The 11,736-nt window shown below is 50.3% G+C and overlaps 1 pseudogene; it reads right to left on the bottom strand.

Moving 5' to 3' along the window:
- Nucleotides 1-315: 315 nt before the first annotated feature.
- LOC105235299 lies at nt 316-1,529 on the bottom strand (annotated as a pseudogene).
- Nucleotides 1,530-11,736: the final 10,207 nt, after the last annotated feature.

Here is an 11,736-nt window from a genome sequence, read left to right as displayed (position 1 = left end):
CACAGCCTCTGGCGGTCAGGGGACCGGGGGTCTGAGAGGTGGCTCGGCGGACCCCTGACCCTGATGGCCCATGGCTGCTGCAAGGTGCAGGGACTGGGAGGAAGACCCAGCCAGGGTCCGTTCTGGCTCCAAGGCTGCTGCAGGGCCGCTCCCAGCCCACCAGGCGATGTCTGTTTAGAACCAGGGAGAAAACCTTTTCCCTCCATTGTTCTTTTTAAAGATGGTTGCTCAGTATTGACACAGAAAAACATTCAACATAAAACTGGAGCAGTTCGCAGCTCCAAATGACCAAGAAATGATTGAAATGGACTGACCACAAAGAAAGGAACTTCTGCCCCAGGCAGGCCTCCTGTGCATGGGGGTGGCTTGGGTCCCTGGACATGCCCAAGTGGGCAGTGCTGGACTCCACAGTCGAGGGGACAGAAGAAGGAACATGCTTTTATGGCTCCGCTCAGAGAGGCAACCCTGACGGAGATGGGGCGAGCCCCTCATTCGTTCTGGATGTCCTGGTGATTCTTGGGCACTGCCTGAATCTCAGCACCTTCATGACCCGGGTGGGGGGAGGGCAGCTCAGCAGCCTCAGGTCCCACGTGGCCTCCGGGGCTTGGTGGGCTTGTGGTTCAGGTGGCTCTCGTCCGGCCACATGGCCTCCATCCCATTGGCCTGGTCGACCCCCATTGCCTGGTGACAGGCCAATGTCAGTCAGTGAACCTCCACCACTGACCCCCCCCAAAAAGGCCCCCAAACAGCAAAATTGCCCTGGTCCCTGGGGATGTGGGCCTGGGACTGAGGCCAGCGCACGTAGCTGAATTTCTCATTGGTCACCCAGTAGAAACTGGGGTACAGGGTGACAAATGGGGGACAGGATCTCCACACCCACGTGGTCATGAACTTCATGTCCATATCCATGCACACCAGGTCGTCCACCTCACAGAGAAAGTGCTGCTCACAGAAGCGGCTGATCATCACCATGTGCTGCATGGACGCATCCTGCCAGCATGGGCCACCGTGGACCTCGAGGACCACCACCCTCTGGCCTTCCCAGAGAGGCACACAGGCCCAGCAGTTGGTGGTTGGTGAAGACGTACTAGGTGACCCTGTGTCCACCATGAGGAGTACCAGCCACTGGCCCTGACAGAGGGGCACACGGGCATGGCAGCTGGCTGATGGGTGAAGACCTACTGGTGAACCTGTGTCCACCGTGAGGAGCACCACCCTCCAGCCTTCCCAGAGGGGCACATGGGCCCAGCAGCTGGTGGCTGAAGACATACTAGGTGACCCTGTGTCCACCATGAGGCACCACGGACCTTGAGGGCCACCAACCACTGGCCCTCATGGAGGGGCACATGGGTACGGCAGCTGGCTGATTGCTGAACACGTACTAGGTGACACTGTGTCTGCCATGAGGCACCACGGACCTTGAGGACCACCATCCACTGGCCTTCACGGAGGGGCACATGGGCCCAGCAGCTGATGGTTGGTGAAGACATACTAGGTGACCCTGTGTCTACCATGAGGCAGCGTGGACCTTGAGGACCACCACCCACTGGCCCTCATGGAGGGATGCACAGGTACAGCAGCTGGCTGATCACTGAAGATGTACTAGGTGACACTGTGTCCACCATAAGGACCACTGCCCTCCAGCCCTCACAGAGGGGCACACGGGGCACAGCAGCCAGCTTCAGTGAAGACCTAGTAGGTGACCCTCTGCCCCACCATGAAGTGCTTCTTTGCCATATGCAGGAACAGCTCCAGGAAGACCACATAGCGACAGGGACAGGGGACAGGGTGAGAGGAGGGTCACTGCCAGAGGCTGGCAGCAGGACCCCGAAGCTGAGGACCCTAGACTTGTGTACCTTCTTCAAGGGGCAGGCCCTGGGCTGCTTTAAGCAACAGCCACTCTCCTGGCCTCTCCTGAGTGAGTCTGCCCATGGGGCCTCCCTACCTTCTGCTCCCAGAGAGGGGGGCCATCAGCACCCCATCTTACAAAGGGGTGCCTAAGGCTTAAGAGGTTGGAAGCCCATGTAGCCCCACATGAGCTCTAGCATGCTGGAGCCAGGAACACTCCCCCTGTGCTGAGCTCCCGGGCAAAACCCCAGGTCCTGTNGCAAACCCCCAGGTCCTGTCCCCACCTGCCAGGAGCAGAGCACCTTGGGGCACAGCCCTTGTTTCTATGCCCTACAGTCTGGGTACAACCAGCAGGGCCGGCCACTGGCCCCATTTTGTTTTGAGTGGGATATCACCGGACCCCACAGAGCTGTCTCCACCTCCTGAAGGGTCCTCCCTTCAAGGCTACTGGGCATCCTGCTGACAAGGTCCTCAGGAAACCCCTGGTATTCCTAGAAGTGGTCACCCTCGAACTCCCCCAGGTCAGGACTCAGGTCCAGCCCTTGGTCAGGGAAGGGGGAAGAAGACCTCTGGAAGAAGGAGGAGCTTGCTTAGGCCCCAGCCTTGAATCCAAGGGTGTAAGCTTCCAGGTCCAGGTCTACAACTCCCCAGACAAGAAGTTGGGAGTCTTGTCAACCACCTCACATGTCTGGTCCTCCTTTGAGGACTACCTGCTCCCCACCATGGGGACAGCAGCTCCCCCATCATCAGACAAGTTTGGTGAGCCCCTCTGAGACTGATTTTTTTGTGCAGACACTAAGGCTACGTCCTTACACCTGCCCCATCTCGGGCAGGTTGGCAAATTGCTCACATCGGGAAGGCGGGAACTACATTTAAATAGCCAACAGGAACATTCAACCAGCAGACATGAGTCAGGTCATCAGGGGGCAATTCGGGGCCCAGGCAATGGGGAAACAAGCCAAACATGAAGCAGGGGGAGAGAAGAGTGCTCCAGGCAGAGGGCACAGTGAATGCAAAGTCTTGGACTCAGGCCTGAGGCACATGTGGGACAAACATACCCCTGGGTGGCCCACAGAGGGGCAGGCCATGGTGGGAGAGGTGAGGCTGGAAAGGATGGGCAGGAGGGGAGCAGACAACAGAGAGGCCCAAAGGTTATGTTCCGAAAATATTACTCTGGTTCCTGGTGGAGAATGGGCTCTGTGACAAAGAGGACAGGGAGACCCCTAACCCTAACCCAACCATAACCCTAGCAACCCCTAACACCAATGCTAACCACTAATACCGACCCAAATGAAATCATCACAAAACCAGCAAATACATTCCTACACCTGTCTCAAAGTAGATATAAGAAGCCTGATCAGAAAAATTGCAAAACCAAAAGCTCTTAAATATATTGTGCATCATCAGCAAGTGTCTCTTCACAAACATCTCAAAGTTTATTCAATATACTGAAAACAAGCAATGTTATACTCCACAATAAATTTGTAAATAAAAACATGCAGTCAGGGGGATGGGGGATTGGGATAGGCTGGTGATGGGTGTTAAGGAGGGCACATATTGCATGGTGCACTGGGTGTTATATGCAAATAACGAATCATGGAACATTGCGTCAAAAACTGGGAATGAATTGTATGGTGACTAATATAACAAAATTAAAATTATTAAAAAAAAACATGTGGTCATATTAACTGATGCAGAAAATGTTCTAACCAAAATCCAATGTCTGTTGTTGACATAAACACTCCTGAAAGCAGGAATAAGGGGTAATCTTTTCAATAAATCTATAGCAAACACCATGCTCAAGTCTGATGATTGACAGCTCTACTCTGAAATCAGGAAAAGGACAGGATGCTAGCTTCAAGGAAGGACAGACACCATGTGATTCCACTTGTATGAGATATCTAGAGACAGAAAGTTGAATGTGGCTGCAGGGGAATGGGGAGTTTGTGTTTCATGCATAGAGAGTATCCCTTGGGGAGAAAGAAAAAGTTGTGGAGAATGATGTACAACCGTGTGAACTGTGGCTAAGGCCACAGAATTGTGTACCTGAAATGTTTTAAGTGGTAAACGTTATTTATGTTTAGTCACAGTGAAAAAGTGAATGAAGGACTGATGCATGTCACAACATGGATGGACACTGAAAACAGGCCCAGTGATAAGCCATCCAGAAAAGTCCACCTAGATTGGAATCATCTTGCTCTTTACAACCACTAAGGTTACCCAAATAAGGGAAAGTCTTGGGAGCAGTTCCAGAAAAAGAAAACTGCATCAGAATGGAAAAGGACATTTCTGACAGTGGGGCAGGTGGCAACAGCTGAAGAGGGCCCGTGGTCTGGGTTATAAAGTGGAAACCAGGATGATTTCCTCATTTGGGGTTATGTAGTGTTCGAAGGGAGAGTGTCCCTGTTTGGGGTAAAACACACTGAAGCATCCCACGTGGTAATCGAAGGGAGAGTGTCCCTGTTTGGGGTAAAACACACTGAAGCATCCCACGTGGTAAAGATGTGATAAAGAAACGACAGCTGGGGGATCTGAGTGTCGAGATAAAGAGTACTTGTGCTGCTGTGACTTTACTGCACGCTTGAAATCTCTACGGAGTAAACCACTTTTCCAAGAGAAAAAGAGATGACATAGAACTTTGTGATGGAGGCCCCACATGTTAGCAAGAGACTAGTGGGAGGATTAAATAGGTAGCCCCGTGTCTCAGGGGCGGTAGAAGCCATGGGATTTGGAATTCCAATTTTCCACAACGCTCCACCAAAAAATGGTTAGAACTGTGAAAATGAATGGAAACGTCAGTCAAGTGGGCTGGGATCACAAGAAGGGGAGGCTGGACGGGGGAGCCCGCCACTCAGTGTCAACTACAGTAACAGCTGTCAATTACAGAACCAACATTAGAACCCTCCGCAGAAGAGACTCATCAGTTACAGGCCCCAAAGGGGAAGACACCGGTTTCACCTCCTCCCAGAAATCACCACCCCTGCAGCTCAGCCGGTGAGAACCCTCCATCACTGCAAACCCCTGCTTTTATTCACTGGACTTTCCTTCAAAACAACCCTCCCAACTTCGTCTTCCTCCTCCTCCTCCATGAAATAATGTTCCTCTCCTTTTCTTGCCCTTGACTGTGATGTGGCAGTAGCTTGCTTGTCCCAGATTACAAGTCTCTGCTATTCCCAAGTAAACCCATTTTCCTGGCAAAATAACTGGCAGTTTTAGTTTTAAGGTTAACAGAACTAATAAATCCAATAAACTTGCCAAGAACAAAATCAATATACAAACAGCAGTTGCATTTCTATGTGCTCATAACAAACCATCAGAGGAGAAATACCAGAGAACAATGTGATTTACAACTGCATCAAAAAGAACAAAATACCTAGGAGCAAATTTAACAAAGGAGGTGACAGCCCTGTCCTTGGACAGCCGTGAGACACCGACGACAGACGGACACCCCTGAGACACCAAGGACAGAGGGCGAGGGAGACACGCGGAGGCCTGAAGACACTCTGAGCTTGAGGAAGAACCGACGCCCTGAGAACATCTGCTCTCCCCACAGCCATCTGCAGAGCGCGCGCTGTTGCTACCGAACCTCCAGACACTGAACCGACAGCCCTGACCGGGTGTGGACATGGGGAGGACCCTGCGGGGCCGAGGCCTGGGGCGGCGGGAGGAGCAGGAGCACCAGGCGGCTGGCAGCTCCCTGACTGCAGACTGCCTGCAGAGCCCCAGGAACCGGATCCCTGTGCGGGTAAACAGAGACCCGCGGACCAGCCCAGTGGATCCGAGCCCAGAAAGGGGAGACCCAAAGGCCCGCGCACAGCAACGCAGGACCCCATGTCACCGCGCACGAAGCCACAGAAACCCCACCGTCTACACAGCACGCCCTTCCTCCCCGGGGTCCTCTCAGCATAGACACCCCTCAGCAGCAGTCCCCGCTCAGGCGGCTTCTCCTCACCTTGTCCTCCCCTGGCAGGTCCTGAGGAGGCCAGGGCTCCTGTCAGTGTGGACGCCGCCCCACGTCCTCCACTGCGGCTCCTGAGGAGGCCGAGCTCCTGTTGGTTTGGAAGCAGACCCACATCCTCCACAGCGGGTCCTGTCAGCGTGGGCGTGGACCCAAGACCTCTGGAAGCCTACACAGCTGGTCCTGAGGAGACCTGGCTCCCGTCACAGTGTCTGCGCATGCCCGGCTGCGGGTGGGAGCTGGGGTCCTGCGCCCTCTGCAGGCGGTGGAGGCAGTGCAGGACTAGGTGAGCTCACCATTCAATGGAAACACCTGCTCCCTCCTTGGGTCCAGCTGAGTCCATTAAATTCTGAAAATTCAAGCTGAATGGAGCCCAATATCCCCCAACTTCTCCAAAGAGAGCTAAAGAACACTTAATGGGAAACAATATGGAATGACAACAATTCCTGACCCAAACTGTGGCACTGAACGTGACACTGGCCCTGACACAGACCCATACTCTGACCTGAACTTGACCTCAAGCCTGGCCCTGACCCCAACCCAAGGCCCTAACCCTAACCCCCAACCCTAACAATGTTCACAATAATCAAAAGGTAGAAATTATACAAATATCTATCAATGGTGAATACATAAACAAAGTGTGATTCAGGGTTTGGGTTTGGGTTCAGTTTCAAGTTTGGGTCAGGGTTCTAGATCAGGGTTTGGGTTTTGGATCAGGGTGAGAGTGAGGGTTTAGGTTAAGGGTAATGGTAAGACTTAGGGTTTAGGGCTTTAGGCTTATGATTTTGGGTTTAGGGTTTAAGACTTAGGGCTTAGGGGATAAAGTTCAGTGTCAAATTTGGGGTTTGGGCTCCAGCTGGTGTTAGGGTTCAGGGGTCATGACTCAAAGTTCTAGCTCAGGGCTCGGGTTCAGAGTTCGGGCTTAAGGTTCAATTTCAGGTTTGGGATTTGGGGTTCCAGTTTTGGGTTTAAGCTCATGTTAGGTTTTAGGGTTAAATTTAGGGGTTAGTTTTAGGGATGACACATTTTCTTCAATTGTCATCATAAACACAAAATTTCTATCTGAAATCTTCTAAAACTGAAATCGATTTAGTCTGTGTGTCAGAAGCTAGTTCAGAATTTAGGGTCACACTAACTCCCTACCAACAGCATTCTCATCCTAGAATCTCCGAGGCACCTAGATGACTTTAAATGCTTTTTTCTTGGCTCCAACATATCTTTTGCAGAGAAGGGTGAGCCAGTAACAAATTTGGGATGATTGCACAATAGTAGAGGTATGAAACCAAAGATTGTGGAAATATTCATGGAAAATGAAACAGGAGACAAATAATGTGTTGATTCCTGATTCTCCCACAATAACAAAGACCAAGTCCCCAGTAGAATCTGATAATGTTTCCTAGGAAAGGCTATGGTAGTCATTGCCAGTACCAAAAGAGGACCCCCACCCCTGGTTTAAACTAAGAATCACAGGAGGATACTTCCTATTTTGTTGTGAAAAATAAATTTTATTATTTGGATGTGCCAGTGTATAATTTGTGGGGGCATTGGCAACAATTTTCCATACTCAAATCCTCATCAACACACAGATAAAATGCAGGAAACATTGTAATGCACTGCTCATTGGAATACCAAATACAAGGAGGGCTATTAGAAGTAATAAAAATATATCTACTATTTTTTTAAAAAAATCTATTTAACTCAGAAAAAGCATTCCTTATGGGCACTTAATGAGGATACCTATTCATAAGATCTAACATCTCATCATATGGAATCCACCTGTAAAAATCATTAATAACAATTACCTGCTGACCACTGTAACCACCCCACCATTTACCTATAGGCTTGTAATACAGACTCCAACCGCTAGAGACACACTTCTCAGCCGCAGAAGGGGACTTTCCCATTCCCGGGGGGACCAACTATTACAGTGATGTAAAAAAAATTCCACTCCTTGGAAAGCCCAGCCATTAGGACAAAGTCACAGAAACCACATCCACAACTTCATAAAGGACAGACATCTCGTTAGCTGGACACTGCAGATCACCACCACTCTCACGAAGGAACCCCACAGTGGACTCCAGATCTGTCCTCTTCCCAGGATTACAAGGTGCACCACATTCTTCCCATACTCCATCCTTAGAACAAAACCTTTAAATGTCCTCGTCAGTCCTGTGTGCAGGCTCACAGTGAGGGCTGCGAAAACCAGATATCTTCTTGAGAGCACTCAGCATCTCAGGCCTATCCCAGCAGATGGAGTGTGCCACTCTCCCCGACTTCTGCACCAACTAGAAAATACTTGGACCAAGTATTGCCATACTCCATGCAAAAGGCATATTCTTCATCTGCAAAATTATTGATGGTGAACCACCATGGATTCCTCGCAGCTCCTCGAACCTAGGTAAATTGAAGATACGGGTTGGCCAGAGCTATTACCCCCAATCCCCATAACAACCCCCCCCACACACACACCATTACTTTGCGCATTCCAGACCAGTTTCCATCAACTTTGCTCATTCTCAGCCACTGTCTCTTCAGATTAATACAGTAGTACCGAGGTGTCGGGACTGAGGTGCTAGGTACTAAGCCAGCACCTTGGACCCACTCACTACCAGAAATCAATACCAGTTTTATTAACAAATGCATCTCAGAAGACATTGCTACCACAGCAATTAGAAAAGTCATTACAACAGAGGACCTAACAACCTGTGCTAGTCTTCACGGTCCCACTCCCTGGTTCCAGAGATTGAATCATCCATGGGCTTGTGACCTGGTACCAGTCAATGAGGTGGCAGGAAACTGAGGTCTCAGCCTGCAGAGCAAAGCTTGGGATGGACCACCCAGGCCAGATGCTTTTCCCTCATGACCGCAGAAGCAGCTGAGGCCAGGCCAGTGTCAGTGCCACAGGGGCCCAGGAAGCCAGGTGCTCAATAACATTGCTAAAGGCTGAGTCAAACTCGTCCTGAAGTTCACACATAATAGGTCCTCCACTGACTCATGAGAACCATTAATGGGCTCACGGTCTTGACCTGAACAAGGTGACTGTCTGTGTGGTATATAACCCTCAAGATATACCCAACAGGCAATGGGGACATATTCAGCAAAACAATACCTACATGTAATTCAACACAGAAGAACATCTCGTGGGAATCTCGAGAAATACAGATAAATGCAGGGGAATTTCTGAGGTGTTACTTGTTGGCCAAGCTAGCTATCATCCTTTTTCCTTTCAACTTTAGGGGCCAGGATCAGGCAGGATAGATCCCAGTGTACGCCCACTCTGCCATTTGGAAACAAGAGCCCTCTCACCCATCGTCCATCAGGTTGCAAATCTGAGGTGTGGGCAACTACTACCCATGGGCCAAACATGAATTCTGCCTGTATTCTGTAAATAAAGCGTGGCTGGAACACAGCCACACATGTTAGTTATGTGTGGTCTGTGGCTGCTTTCGAGCCACAAAGCGAACAGTTTACTGTTTGCTAGCCACAGTATGCAAGGAGAATACAATACAGGAGCACGCTTTCTGTCTCACAGAAACAGCCACGTTATGTGGTTACATAATGATATCAGAAGGAATCCACCTTCACAGAACAAACTCCATCAGGGAGGACTCTCAAATCCCTTGTCCTGGGCACCATGTTCCACCGAGGCTGGGGGCACACTGAGTGACAGAGACTCACCCTGCCCATCAGCGTTTTGAAGGATGCCTGCTGTTCCAGGACAAAAGATCCCAAAACCATTCATCCACTTGTCATCCAGCCAGGCAGCTGCAGGAGAGATCTACTCCTAGCAGAAAGGACAGACCTAGAGACAACGAATGACAGCATGGTGTGAAAATGCCACTAAAGGGGGTGCTCAGGAGGACTGGGTGTGTGCAGGTTTGGCTGAGCAGGGGCAGGGGGACCGGGAATGCTAAAGGATGATGATTGCAGCTGTGTCACTACAGGGGTACTCAGGAGGACTGGGGGTGTGCAGGCCTGGCCTGAGGACGGGGCAGGCGGACAGGGAATTCCACAGGAGCATGGTCACAGCTGTTACTACAGGGGTGCTCAGGAGGACTGGGGATGTGCAGGGCTGGCCAAGCAGGGGCGGGGGGACCGGGAACGCTCCAGGATGATAGTTGCAGCTGTGTCACTACAGGGGTGCTCAGGAGGACTGGGGGTGTGCGGGGCTGGCTGAGCAGGGTCAGGGGGAACAGGAACGCTCCAGGTCAATGATCACAGCTGTGTCACTACAGGGGTGCTCAGGAGGACTGGGGGTATGCAGGGTCGGCTGAGCAGGGGGCAGAGGGACTGGGAACGCTCCAGGAGTATGGTCACAGTTATATCTTTGTGTGGTTCCATGTGTCACTGTGACCGCGCATTGGCTAGACTGGAAAGGACAGGGTGGGAGAGGGCGGTGTCACTGATGAGTTGAACAGGCACCAGGAAAAAGCAACTGCTCACCTGGCCTCACACTTCAGCCAGCACCGTGGGATCACCCAGGTCTGCTCTGGCTCTCTGTTCCCCCTGTACTACCATCCGCCATGACAGCTCTGGGCAAAACTGTGTCACCAACCTCCCACCCTCTGCCTCACTCACCTCAGACCTGGCCAGACCCAGACCACCAGGGAAGCCCACCATCCTTGCAGTGAGAGACAAAGGCTGTAAGTCCCTCCAAGCTGGCCAGCCCTCTGGGGTTCCCCCCACACACCCCTGATGATAGTGAAGGAAACCCAGCTGGAATCTGAGCTATACTGTCTGCTCTTCTCACCTTCACTGAGAATAAACAGATCCTACCCACGAGACATACTTTACATTTACACTCTAAAAAACACGTTTTCTTAGGGACTTTCATGCCAAACTGTCTGCTGCAAGGCAAAAGGTCAGTAACGAGATTTTCTTCAGTACAATTTCATTGTACATGCTTATAAGAGTCCCTAAAGCTGGTTGTGTATGACACGAGGTATGCAGTTTGCCATTTCCTTCAAGTCTGAGCTACCGAGGCTGAGCACACTTAGTATGTATTTTTGTTGCTTCCACAGTATGATGACTTTTCTCTCCTTCATCTCCAGACCCAAGGACAGGGAACAAAGGCAACACAGATTTACCCATTTGAAATGTCACCAGAACCCTGAAAACCCAGGTTCTCACAGGAGCTGAAGGTTAAGGACCTCGGTGACAGAAAGGGGAAGCAGATAGCAAGTAACCAAAAGAAAATGTCACGTGTCCACGAGTGGCCACCTTCTCTACCTGTAGGAAGCAAACCGAAGGTCAGTAACGAGATTTTCTTCAGTACAATTTCATTGTACATGCTTATAGGAGTCCCTCAAGCTGGTTGTGTATGACATGAGGTATGCAGTTTGCCATTTCCTTNTTGGGCAGCTGGCCACAGAGGTCACCTGCCAAGTACCCATAGGACCAGCTCCCAGTCCTCTGCTAAGGATAAATAATAATTATGTTTATTTACATATTTACTGAGGCAGGTAAGGTGCTCATTGCTTTGAGGGACTATATTGTCTCCCATTGTATTTTCTAAAAATACAGTTTATAGAGGTATGATTGGCATACAAAAAGCTGTACATAATTAATGTATGCAACTTGACCCTGACATAACCCTAATGTCTAGCTAAGATATACTCTGATTTAGAATATGGCTTATAAATTATACGACGGTGTTTAGGAGCTAGGGAATCCAGGGACCAACCACACTGTATCTCATCCTCCCTTCAATCTGCTACATTGTTAACACATTCGGCCAACTGCTATCTGAAGAGTGGCCACGCGGGGGCACCAGTGAGTAAACATGAGCGCAAACCCCACCCCAAAGCCAATTCTTCCTTCATTCTGTTAAACCTTGCTCATTCAGGGTTTACAGATTATTTAATGGATGATTACAAGTGTGACATTGTTGAGTTTTTTAAAAACCAAACTAATTCTTTGAAAATGTTAAA

This window comes from Ailuropoda melanoleuca, chromosome 2 (assembly GCF_002007445.2).
Source record: "Ailuropoda melanoleuca isolate Jingjing chromosome 2, ASM200744v2, whole genome shotgun sequence".
Taxonomy (NCBI): Eukaryota; Metazoa; Chordata; class Mammalia; order Carnivora; family Ursidae; genus Ailuropoda; species Ailuropoda melanoleuca.
The sequence above is the reverse complement of the archived record's forward strand: the minus strand, read 5'-3'. Positions and strand labels throughout refer to the sequence as shown.